Raw genomic sequence first — 11,559 nt, 5'->3', positions numbered from 1 at the left:
AACCTCCAATGGCCTAAAGGGACTCAAACTAGTGACCATTAAGGAGCAAACCCAAAGTCGAACCAACTGAGCTACCCCTCAGGGTTATATCTCCCAATAATTTTGTGAACGCTTTAATTGAATTCATGATTATGATTATGATTTTGATTCCTTCCCTCCAGATAGATTAAAACAAACTCTAAATAGGTCTAATTAACAACCTTTGGCTTCAAGCTAGTCCCAACGAGCCGAAGCACTCCTCATCAATTGAGTTGATGATGATCAATGTTAAACCCAACCCATTAGAGAAGAGACATTTGCGCCCATGAAAACCCATAAGGGCTTGGGTCTAGAAATTGGGTTGCACAAAACCTTTATCTCAAGTAAAGGTCTTCTGAATTTTCCAAGCCGCCAATGTTGAAAACATGGATTGAAAAATCAGATTTTATTAGAGACGTTTGCACCCACGAAATTCAACACCGATTATCAATTGAGAGGAATATTGGCAAAAAAAAGGGCAAAATCGGCTATATATCGATGAAATATCGGTTTATAACCGATAAATCGGCAATTATTTATTTGACATAATACAAATAAATTAATATCTTAAAAAACAACAAATTGAATATCTTAAATTAATAAATTATACAATTTTATATATTATTTATATGTTATATAAATTTATTATTTTAATATTATTAATTTATTAATAAATAAAATATTCATTTATAAGATCTTCTAGCTATCAATTTATATTTGTTGAAGTAATACTAGATTCTTAAGCTTAAATATAAATAATTTAATATTAAAATATATATTTCTAATTTCAACAATAAACTATAATTTAATAATTTTTAATTAAATTTTAAAGTTAAAAAAAAAATTAATTGAAGTCTCAGTTAGCAATTGAGGCTTTAGTTCAAAATGAAGTCTCAATTGACAACTGCGACTTCAATTCAAAAACTGAAAACTCAATTGGCAACTGCGGCTTTAATTCAAAAATGAAGTTTCAGTTGCCAATTGAGGCTTTAATTAAAATTTTGAAAAAAAATATATATTTTTATAACATGGTCCATGCGTGGCATCAAAGAGGCTAGTTTGAACATAAGTTTCATAAAGTGGTTAGATATAATATTTTTTTTAATGCATGGACCATTTTGACCCAAAACTCGGAAAAAAAAAATATCAAACCATGAGTATGGAGGGTATAACCCATCGGAGAATCCGTACATATGGGATATGGATGCATGTAGCTGAGTTGGGAAAACTACCTCTTGTTCTCCTCATTCATGGCTTCCCTAAGCTATGGTCTTCATGGATTTACCAGATGACCCACTTGGCCAAGCATGGCTACCGCATCGTCGCACCCGATATGCGAGGCTATGGAGACTTTGATTCTCCCCCTGATCTAGCTTCATACACCATACTCCACCTTGTTGGAGACCTAATTGGCCTTTTGGACCAGCTCGGAGAAGAAAAGGTACTTCACCTCCTATATTGGAAAAACTTTTTCTATCATCTTCTTAGAAGCTCAAGCACATGGTAAAACTTGATTAGTATTGCTTTGGTATTTCTGCAACATTTTAAAAAAATCGTTTTTACTTCTCACGAATAAAGAAAAACGATGATTTTAAAAATGTCGTGAATTGAAAAATAAGATAAATTATAGGGTTAATTGATTATAATAAGATTAAGATATTTTGGAAATCGTAAACATATAAATAATACTGGAGAAATTTTATATATTATATAAGTATATGGTAACTTCACAAATGAAGAAATTATTTTTATTTTTTTTCTGAAAATTATTTTTTTAACTAAGAATTAGTCTCAATTTGTCTTTTTGATAATCATCTCGAGGACATCCCTAAGCAGGGCTTACACTTATACATCAAATTCCCTCAACTTTTAAGGGTTCCACCAGCCCACCCGCTCACATGCATGCATTCTTCTTTTAAATTCCAACAAGAAATAAAAGTAGTTCATTTTTGTAGTGAAACATGGTGTTGAATACTAGTGTTGGTGAGCATGCATTTGTAGTGGGGCATGACTGGGGCACAAAAGTGGCCTGGCACGTTTGTCTCTTGAGGCCAGATAGGGTCAAGGCACTGGTTAACCTCAACGTTTCCTTCAAGCCATGCTCACCGGAGCTTAAACCACTCAAATTCATGAACCAAGTATTTGGTCACTGTGAGGGGTTCCCCTCCACATGTCTCTTTCAAGCCCAAGACCTCTTGGTTGTCTAGGACAAACATGATACCCGTCTGGGATCATTCTGTCCAAACAAAGATGAGTTTCTTCTAGCACCAAAAGTGAAAGGGTTTCTTTCTCCCACAAGGCCAAACGGAATCGACAGTCTAGGCTTGTTGAACTCTCAGACGGGAAAATCAATCCAATCAAGTCCTCAAGATTTTTGACATGCGTTATCAATCGCACCTGACATCTGAGCGTCGGCCCAAACACCTGACACCTAAGTGGCAGACGGGACCCCATTTACACCTAAAAGTCAATGTTCATTAATTTTTGCACACAATTCCAAACATTGACATGCTAAATTGACAGTCAGCTGCACGGTCCGAGATTTTGGCAAGTCGGTAAATGGCACCTGCTAGTCGCCCTTATCTGAGATAATTGCCTAGTTGGCCTAAGGCCAATCATTATTACAAGAAAGGTTAGAGTGCATAGTTAGCACTATAGTGGCCGCGACATCAGCTCTATATAAACCCCTCAAAAAACACGAACAAGGTACACATGCACATATACACTCACTATCTCCCACAAAATAGTTAAAGTTACTCTTGTATGACTTAAGCTTCAGAGGGGCGTGCCCAGACCACCTGTCTGGACATCCTTTTGTGTAGGAATGAAGTTTGTTTGACTCCAGTGCAGCTAGACGAACTCCTCAAGAAGCATGAAGAATGGAAGAAGTTTGTCTAACTTCAACGAAACTAGACGGACTTGACTCCAGTTGACCTGACACTAACATTGGCGCCATCTGTGGGAATCTTCCGGGCAGTAGTGGCTTCACTCTTCAATGCCTCTAAGCTGGTGAGGAGGTCCTCACTCACATCCATGTTATGGGCCAGGTATGCCATCATGGTTTCGGCTGCTTCCAACCAGAAGAAAATCTAAGCTCACTGATGCATGAGGTTTCAGACTTTGGCTATCACTTGAGGAAACAGTAGGAAAATAGTTGTGAAACAAGAGGCTAAGGAAAAATGAGCAAAAAATGGGAAACAACTTACCATTTCTACTGTTTCGAAAGTCGTGTAGTCTTGCATGGGCATAATGCGAGAAATGGCAGAGTCCGAGGTGCCATACGAAAATCGTGCTGTAAAAAATCCATTGAAATCGTTGTTTATCTCGATCTGGATCCATTGAGTAGCCAAAAATAGCACTCTCACGTTTTGTATTGGAGTTTCTCTGTTGGTGAATGAAGGGATTCGCCTCAGCAGTGTCATAAGCAGAAGACAACTTCTCATCTAGCTTAGGAATGATCTCCACAGCAATAGTCGAAAGCACTAGCACCGGTGGAGGAACTGAAACAAGTTTTGAACATGCAGGTTTCAGACAGGCTTTCTTGAAGGGGATAAGATTGACATCAATGGATTTGAACAGGTGTTTGCACTGTCTCTCACGAAATTTAACCCTCAAGTTTGAAGTCATACATTTTTCTTCTTCCTCCTCTTCACAAATAATGGGGGGGCACTACTCAGTCAACCCCTGTTTCTAGCTTGCTACTAGAAGTCGAAGATGATGAGGATGATGAAGCTGATGGAGAAAATGAAAATGTGGGAGGCGGAGTCCTTACTCTCCAGACAGCCCGAGCAGCATGTTCATTCCTCATTTCAATAGGAAGCCGGAGAGTGGAACTGGAGGTCGAACAGTAGAATTGGAAACCGAACGACCATCAATCGAAGCTTACCTCAGTGTCCCTTCCTGACGTTTTCTCTCCAACTCCTCTAAACAAGCCTAGCGTGCCTTAGAATATGTCAAATGGGCAACCTCGTAGAAGGAAAAATCTTTCAGCACAAAGTGTTCTCCAGGCACCAAAGGTGGAGGAGCCACACGAGATAATACAGGAATGATGAACGAATTGGGATCATCGATTAGCGCTAGTAAGTTTTTGTTTGACATAAGAACTTTGTGATTTCGTTCAGATGCGTCAATTTCGAATAGCTTGTTGAGTCGGGTGAATGAAGTCTTTTCCACCCACTTTACAAGGCGTCCCCACCTTTCCTTACTTGTATCACACAAACAGAATGACCAACATTAAATCCACAACAAGGAAGAAATAATTGCAAGATTCGAAGAAAGTGATGAAAGCATATCCTACTCGGAATCTCCAACGAACATTGTGGAGAAAATACTATGTCTGGTCCCTCGGACGAACCACTCCAAGGACCGGAGACTAGGACATGCCCCTTTGCCCGACCTTTGCCTGAATCTAGAAGACTGGTCACCAATTGGAGAGAAGGAATATGGGAAAACAAACTAAACCTTTCTTTCTGACTCATTTTGATAGGATAAACGAACAAGATTTTCAGCAAGGAAATATCCAACTAGAAGAGCATGTCTAAAATACTATATCCCATCAGCACCCGGACAATAATTGGATGGAGAAATGTTGGAGGGATTTGTGTAAAATGAAGGAACTGCTTGAAGAAAGAGGGAAGGGATAGACGGAGCCTCGTAGCGAATTGTTTCTTAGTAAAATACATCACGTTGTTGGGCTGATCAGTGGAGGATAAAGCATCATCGTCTATTAGATGAATAGGGATATTGTCTAGTATGTGGAAACTTTCCCAAAATTCCCGTTCGGATAGGAGACTAACTGGATGCTCTGATTTGAGGCTCTTGGCTTAAGTGTCTTTTCAGCCACTTTTCTGAGGCCTACCGCTTCCGCAGGTGGAAGCAACACCTCATTTTGTCGTCATGCTAAGTAGTTCTAGGCTATGTGGAAACCTGCGCGAGACAACGCAGTTATCAGGATCGATTACTCGGCCCATTCCCCGTTCAGCGGTGCTTCAGCAGTACAACAAGAAACCTAGACGGACCAAAAGTCCAAGTCTAAACGAATCGTCTAAACGAAACTTGTAGAGCAAGTCTCTTAACCTATGAACGGAGGAAGGGTCGTCCCCATCGTGCCAGCGCGACGATAGCAGGATGAAACACCTAAACCAATGGTTGGATGCACTAACAACGTGGGAGCAGCAAGGGGAACCTAAAAAGCCTTAAATCTGACCCTCTGTTCAACCATCCTCTCCAAAGCAAAAACACAAAAAAAAACCCTAGGATCTGGACGCCAAGGCGTCCATTTCTTGTCTAACCCAACAACCGCCGGTGCGTTTCAAAGAAAAATAACAAACAAAAAGAATGGTGAATGGTGGAAGGCTTACCGGAGTCAAGAATGAGCATTCTCTAACAAGAATGGAACTCGCTAGAAACAAGCTAATGGACGACAACGGCGAAGGCGAAGAGCTACCGGTGACAGATGCAACGAGAACGAAGGTACAGAGCAAGAAGAAGAACTCCAAAGCGAAAAAAATGCCAAAAAAGTAACCTAAAAGGTGTAGAGCCCCTCTATTTATAGATATCCAAAAACCTAGGTACCCCAAGAGACAAGTCGCCTGGAAACGCTTCCCGAAGAGGCGCGACGTCTGACGGCCAGCCTTGATGGATGCTACCCATCATTGCCACTCCAAGTAACACGTGTTCCAAAGCACTCAAATAAACCTGAAGAGCAGATAATCCGTTCTGCCTCAACCCGTCAGCTACTTGGTTGAATAAAGGTAGACGGATTAAGGGGGCATTGTGGGGGGTTCCCCTCCACATGTCTCTTTCAAGCCCAAGACCTCTTGGTCGTCTAAGACAAACATGATACCCGTCTGGGATCATTCCGTCCAGACAAAGATGAGTTCCGTCTGGCACCAGAAATGAAAGGGTTCTCTTCTCCCACAAGGCCAAACGGAATCGATGGCCTGGGCTCATTGAATTCTCAAATGGGAAAATCAGTCCAGTCAAGTCTTCAAGATTTTTAGCATGCGTGATCAATCGCACTTGACGTTTGAGCGCCGGCCCAAACACCTAACACCTAAGCGGCGGACGGGACCCCATTTACACCCAAAAGTCAATGTTCATTAATTATTGCACACAATCCCATTGTAAACCCCCATTTAGGGGCTCATGTTTTTATCACATTTGCTGTAAGTTTTTCTTTGCAGGTGGAAGGCTCTCAAGGAGCCACGTGTCTCTTCCAGATTGACTAGTAAAGAATCAAGTTAGTGGTTTTGATGGCCAATGGAAGCTTGACATGTGGAGATATATTCAGCAGAAAAGCTGAAAACCGTTAAGCTGCAGGAGAGTGGAGAGGGGCAGCAAGGGTGAGGTGTTTTTAGTGTTGCCGTTAGAGATATTTTGGTAGTGGGATTGGCGGTAGAGAGAGGGAGAGGAAAAAGAAAACAGAGAGGGACTGGAGAGGAGATTTTTTGAGCCAGATGAGAGGATTCTGTTAGAGGGAGATTTCTTTTGGCTAAAAGAAAACAACAGGGAGATATTTTGAGGGGGGGGAGAGGAGATTCCTGGGGCGGCAGTTAGAGATTTTTGGGGGGGACATCCAGATCAGTGAGAGTGAGGGTTTTTTTCCAGAGAGGAGCGGAGGAGATTCCTAGAGCTTAGGAGAAGGCTGCAAAGTGAGAGAGTTTTCCTTCTGAGAGTGAGGGTGGTATTCGATTGCTAGAAAGAGAGGTTGAAGAAGGTTGCCCGTGGAATTCCCAGACAGCCCTCAAGCTAGGTACGTTCTTGTTTCTCAATATGTTGTCTCATTCTTTACTGATTTATGAGCATAGCTTTGATTGTTTGCCGTGGACGTCAAGGGCCACAGGGTTGTTTCGACTTAGTATGCTTATTCATATATGATGCTCTGTTTTGTCTCTCTCATGCGTTTGATTTTCTTTTCTTCTGAAAGTGGTTGGATCCTCTTAGAACATGGTTTGGTTTTAACTTGTTATATTGAAGATTTCCAAATCGTCCCCACCTGTATTAGTTCTAGCTATCACATGAAACGTGAGGCTATAGTTGCTCTGTTATGTTTTCCCTCACCTATACTCTGTTTTCATACATTCTTCATTGTCGAGGCCGCTTCTATTCTTAGATCTTGTTCATTATGTGGGCTTTGGGAAGAGAAGTTTAGTTTGAGGGAGGAATTTTGTTGGAGGGAAGAATCAAGTTTGAGAACAGAGAGGGAAACAAGCTGAGAGACATTCTTCAAGGGGAAGTTTCTGTTAGAGAGAGAAGTAAGGTGGCTTGGATAATGGGGATTGTTTGGGAGGTTACAGAAGGGGATCGGATTTTTTTAGATATAGAGGAAGTAAGCTGGCTATGAGAGGGTAAGAATAGTGTTTTGTTTCCTGAAGTTTTACAAGAAGAAGCAGTGGTAAGACTCTCTGAATTTGGAAAGGTAAGCGATGCTGAAGGCTATCTTGAGCGGACCTTTTTGGGTCCAGCGTCTATAAGGGCAGGAAATCTTATTCGAGAAAGGATGGAGGATGCCGGTTCGAGAGCGTGGACGGACCTAATGGCCTTGCAGCCGAACCATGGCTATGGCTGCTGGGACTGTAGCCTCAACTGGAGCCAGTCCGATGCAGTTCCCACGTGCTCTACCGTACATCAGTCTTCTTCTTGGTGTGCGTCCTCTTCCGTCTCATCTGTCACCTCCGGATCATGCATCTAGATTTCGCTCGAGTGTTCCAGGCGGAATCAGACGTGGAGTCGGTGTTGGAGGAGCACCTGCACATCAGAAGCACCACTCGCTCTCGCGCCGACATCAACATGTTCACCGTCGGTGATCTCGCTCTGTGCTCCATCACGGTTGTGACAGGACTGTTGGAGTTGTTCTGGGGTGCAACGAAAATCAACAAGACGCAGGCCATCACGTGCCTTGCTGCTAAGTGGCACATATGCGCCATAATAGACTCATTCGAATCCAACGAACCCGAGAGCCCAAGGACCCGGATTTCCTACCCACGTGTCTCGTTCCTCTATTCCCATGCATACTTTCAAAATGAATTTCATAAAAATCTCATTCTTATTGGATTTTAATTCTTTATCTCTCATCATTTCTTGATTTTAAATAAGTCTAATTTCAATAAATCAACTCTTGCTATTCCCCTCAAGGCGTGCCTTTTTCATTTTGCTTATTTATTTATTTCCTATTATTATTACTATGTTTATTTTCATCTCTTTTATTTTACTTTATTTCATTTATTTTATCTTTTATTATCATTATTATTTTATCCTTGTTGATTTTAAAATAATCCATCAAATTCTAGCTCTCAAGTAGTTTTTTTCAAATTCCATTTCTATCAAATAATTTTATTTTTATTTTTATTTATTTATTTATTTATTTATTCTTCAAATTTTCATCTTTAGAATTTTTAGGATCACTTAAAATCTCTTTTCCAATAAAATTTTGTTGCCATCTTTCCTTTTGGCAAACAATTTTCACACCTCCTTCGTTTTAAAACGTTTTTTAAATAAGCAAGAATTCGTCTCGTGATTTCGAATAATGGAATTTATGGAATTAATTCATGCTAAAATAAAACGGGCTTTGGTGGGGTCCCACATAAGTGATTTTTATAAATTGATTGATTGATTGATTGATTGATTTAATTGTCATGCATGATTGATTTTATTATGCTCTATGACATGCTTGAAATTATTCTTTAATTGTGCACTAACCACCTCTCTTGATAGCGCATTGATCGTTTGACGCCAAGGTATGCCCCACTCTCACTTCGATCGTTCTTTGTTGAGTGTTTTGATTCTCATATGTGCATGATAGTTTTGGGTATTCATCGTTTTCCTTATTAGATACCATGATTGCTTCATTTTATTAGTAGAGACCCGACTTTAAGGACTTAGAGGGGTGCTACAGTCTGTACTGTACCTTCCCGATAAGTAACCTGACCCCTGAACCCGATCCGGTTTTTCGCAGACCATCTTTTCCGAAATAAGGAGTCACACTTAGGGTTTTTCTTTCTTATTTTGTTTACCCTTTTAAAAATAAAACAAAAATAAGTGGCGACTCCAAGTCATTTTCAAACAATAAATAAAAATCAATTTTTCAAAATGAAAATCGAGCTCGCCATCGAGTGGGAAACGCATCGAGCAATCGAAATGCGGGGTCCACACCCATACATTGATAGGTTAAATGGATAGTCAGCTACATGGCCCGAGATTTTGGCAAGTCAGCAAATGGCACCTATCAGTCGCCCTTATCTGAGATGATTGCCCAGTTGCCCTAAGGACAATCATCATTATAAGAAAGGCTGGAGTGCATAGTTAGCACTATAGTGGCGGCGCCATCAACTTTATATAAACCCCTCAAAAAACACGAACAAGGTACATGGGCACATATACACTCACTATCTCCCACAAAATAGTTAAAACTACTCTTGTCTGACTTAAGCTTCGGAGAGGCGTGCCCGGACCACCTGTTCGGACATCCTTTTGTGTAGGAAAGAACTCTGTTTGACTCCAGTGCAGCTAGACAAACTCCTCAAAAAGCACAAATAAAGGAAAAAGTTTGTCTGACTTTAGCGAAACTAGACGAACCTGACTCCAGTTGGCTTGATGCTAACAGTGATATTTTCTACATAACTCAGTTTCAAGTACATTTATATCAGCAGTTGTTGTTGGTATGTTCATAACTTCATATTGAAACAGTAATATCTTGATATCATCTTTAATTAGTAGTGCATTAATTCAGGAGCCAGGAAGAGCATAAAAGTCATTTTCTAGGTATGATTGTTTGACGATATTGAAAAAGTTTTTACTAGTGAATGTGTCTGATCTTCTGGTGCTCCTCTTGGTGTTGAGATCATTGATTTTCTCAACACCCCATCAGAATTACCTCCATGGATTATTGAGAAGGAGCTTCAGTTTAGTGCCAGTAAGTTTCAACAATCTGGATTTACTAGGGCTTTGAACTACTACCGTGCCATGGACATGTAAGTTCTTGCATTTACGTTGTTTTTAGACCATGTACTTTAATAAAATAAATTAAAGGAAACTAGTGGTCTATCTTTGGTTTTAGGGACCATTAATTGTTTTTTAGACGAAATGCTCAAAGTTGATATAAGAATTGATATCAAAATCAGGATTATGGGTTCGAGTTAGGTCACTCAAATAATGATTCTTAGAACATGTTGGTGTGATGTACATTAGGATTGGTGGGAGTTGATCAAGGTTTGTACAACCTTTAGAAATCCAAACTTACATATTATTTATTTGATATATGATATGATGTTTCATTAAAATATTAAAAAATGGAAAAGATAAACAAACACTCTGACTTAGTTTTTCATTATATTAGATTAATGAGTTTATTAATTTTTCAAAATTATTAAAGTGTCTTGAATAGTCAAGTGTCTAGATGCACTTTTTATTTTATGTTTTTAGAAAATAATAGTGAATTTTGTTTTTGAGATATATTTTTATAGATTCTAAAATAATTATTTTGTTTAATAACCCATAGAAACATATGGGAATTTGAATTGCCCACAAACTTGACATAGGTTAGGAATTCACAAATCGACCTTGGGTTGGATTTGTTGTGAATTGGGCATACCATATTCATGTTATATACATTTGTTATGGATTGTGTATACCAGATTCATATTATATACATGGATTACATGATTTGTATTGTACTTTTTTCAAAATATTCTCTATGATATAGGAAAATGGGAGAAAAATTAAAGTAATATTACATTGATAAATTGTTTTGGTTTAAAAGAAAAAAAAAGTTCATGAAAATAATTGAAGGAAAACGTGAAAAAAAAATGTAGAGAAAAAATAGAATAAATAAAAAATTAATTTAAAATTAATAACTTATCTTCAAATTAAATAATTTAAAAATAAATAAAATTCTAATTAATTTGAACTCTATCTTATTTTGTCTTTATATCTTCTATAATAAAACCAAATACAAAATATTTATATATATAAATATATTTTTTCTTTGATGTTGCCTGAGCCAAATACGGCGGAAGCTTTCTTTTTGTTTTTCTTTCTCCTCTTTTTCCCATGCTTCCTAACTTTTGGGATTGTTATAGGAATTGGGAGCTTCTAGGGGCATGGCAGGGAGTAAAAATTACTACACCAACGAAATTTATTGTTGGGGACGAGGACGTGGGATTTGAAGCATTTGGGAGAGGGGACTAAATAAAGGGAAAAGCATTCAAGGGACTGGTACCTAACATGGAGGTTGTTGTGATTGGTGGCCATCATCACATCCAAATTGAGAAAGCTGAACGAGTTACTAGTGAAATTCTATCCTTCTTTGGTGAATGGTGATCCATCACTGTTTTGGATTTGTTAAACCATTCAAAACCTTAAATTAACTATTCATACATTATTTGTCTTGTGTCACTTTTCAATGTTTTTTTTTAACAAATTTCAATGACAGCTTTCTTTGTCTTTCCTGTCAATTCATGTTTGTTGAATTGCATTAGGTTGTGTGGGCATCGGCCTCATGTAATCTTTCAACCGTTTGAATTTTAGAACTTATTTTTTAAT

The 11,559-nt window shown here is 38.9% G+C and overlaps 1 pseudogene; it reads left to right on the top strand.

Annotated features, from left to right (window-relative positions):
- The first annotated feature begins 1,177 nt into the window (after window positions 1-1,177).
- Window positions 1,178-11,337, top strand: LOC117911535 (annotated as a pseudogene).
- The last annotated feature ends 222 nt before the right edge of the window (window positions 11,338-11,559 follow it).

The sequence above is a fragment of the Vitis riparia genome, chromosome 3 (genome assembly GCF_004353265.1).
Source record: "Vitis riparia cultivar Riparia Gloire de Montpellier isolate 1030 chromosome 3, EGFV_Vit.rip_1.0, whole genome shotgun sequence".
Taxonomy (NCBI): domain Eukaryota; kingdom Viridiplantae; phylum Streptophyta; class Magnoliopsida; order Vitales; family Vitaceae; genus Vitis; species Vitis riparia.
The sequence above is the reverse complement of the archived record's forward strand: the minus strand, read 5'-3'. Positions and strand labels throughout refer to the sequence as shown.